Source organism: Macrobrachium rosenbergii, chromosome 46 (genome assembly GCF_040412425.1).
Source record: "Macrobrachium rosenbergii isolate ZJJX-2024 chromosome 46, ASM4041242v1, whole genome shotgun sequence".
NCBI lineage: Eukaryota > Metazoa > Arthropoda > Malacostraca > Decapoda > Palaemonidae > Macrobrachium > Macrobrachium rosenbergii.
Window position 1 is genome coordinate 30670332 of NC_089786.1, and position 1593 is coordinate 30671924.

At 44.9% G+C, this 1593-nt stretch overlaps 1 long non-coding RNA gene across 1 annotated transcript; it reads left to right on the plus strand.

Moving 5' to 3' along the window:
• The first annotated feature begins 420 nt into the window (after positions 1–420).
• Positions 421–1354, plus strand: LOC136830065 (uncharacterized). Its single transcript, XR_010850545.1, has 2 exons — positions 421–1015; positions 1237–1354. It is a non-coding gene; the product is annotated as an uncharacterized lncRNA (long non-coding RNA).
• The last annotated feature ends 239 nt before the right edge of the window (positions 1355–1593 follow it).

The window sequence follows — 1593 nt, forward strand, 5'->3', positions numbered from 1 at the left end:
CCTATCAGAGCAGAATTTGGACTTGAAGGACATCAGGAGTGTCACTATTAATCTCACGTACCTTAAAAACTATGGATTAGACACTAATATCTGTTGTTTCCGGTTACTTTTACATGCCACCCCTTCCCAGTTAGGGCTGAACTTGGACTTAATGGACATCAGGAGTGCCACTATTCTTCTCAGTGATCTCAAAAACTATGGATTAGACACTAATATCTGTCGTTTTCTGTAATTTTACATTTCACCACCTTCCACAAGCCCCACTCTTTTGGTGCCAGTCAAGTTTTACCCCCACAGTGTTCTTTCCCAGATGGTAAGTCATATGTATACCGAGTTTAGTTGAAATTGCTCAATGAGTTTCAAAGTGTGTGCGGAAGATACGTACATACATCCATTTATATATTATTATGATTAGCAAGAATTCGCTAGCAAATTACCTCCCCCCCCCTCCTTTGTTGTTGTTGTGTTTCATTTACTGCCAGCCGGCCGATCGATAGACCATCTGTCTATCGACTTAAAAACAAGGGTTAAAAGATTAAAGGCGCTCCCATTTTTGATAAAGATCTTTCCTTCGAGGCAAAAGTAATCTGGCTTGGGCGTTTCTCCTACAGGCCAAAACCTCCCCTGCGGGCAGCAGGTGCAATGAGTCAAAGCATCTGTGTTGGGCGCACCCCCCCCTGCCCCAAAGGAGGGGATAAAAGCAAAAGCCCACGAGGTCTCCTCGACACACGCGGGCTGGAAGATATGGAGTGAACTTGTGAAGACGTCCCCAACACCTGGCCCCATCGATGCCCTTGCATCCTAACCACGTGGCCCTTTCCAAAGTATACTTCTCCTCGTGCCCTTCGACCGTATTCCTCGAGCCCACACGCCATTGCTTGGAGTTTCGAGGAGTCCCCATCGCCTTGCCCCTTTACGGAAGCCCTTGCATCTCACCACGTGGAAGAAACTCGTCCTCGGAAATCGCAAGTCATCCACGGACCGCCTTCTACGCGCCCTCGGAAAATCTGCTAAGGTAAAGTGCCCTGGAAGAGCCCCATTTCAGTCACGCTTTTGTCTCGTAATATTTTCTTAAAGAGAAAGCCAGAAATCTCCCTTGTCTAATGTCCGTGCGCCTCTTGCATCGGCAGTATTAATTCTTTATTACTCCTTTGGCACCCTCAGTGCAGCTTCGAATTCATTATTCTTTTGTCTATTTTCATTACTGGCGTATAATGTGCATATCTCTCATTTCAGAGGGATCCTATCGTGGAAGCTTCTCGACTGTGGCTGGAATTCCCCAGTTTCATTCAATCTACTGAGTTCCTCTTTCCCGTACTAATGTCATTTATGTAAATACACTACTTTAAATGTGCCCACGTGTTTTACGTAATATTTCCCTCAGTAACAAGAGCCCTATGCTCATATGAAATTCTCCTTTGTTTTCCTCTTTTTTTACGTTTTCCCGTACCCACGAAGTCAGAATCACAAGGCTAAATTAACTTAAATTGTTGCTACCTGTCTCACAGAGCATATTTCAAACTAAAACCACGGAAAAACGTAAAAATGGCGACCTGGCCATAGATCTCGTTTTGCAGTTGCAGTTCCCTAGTG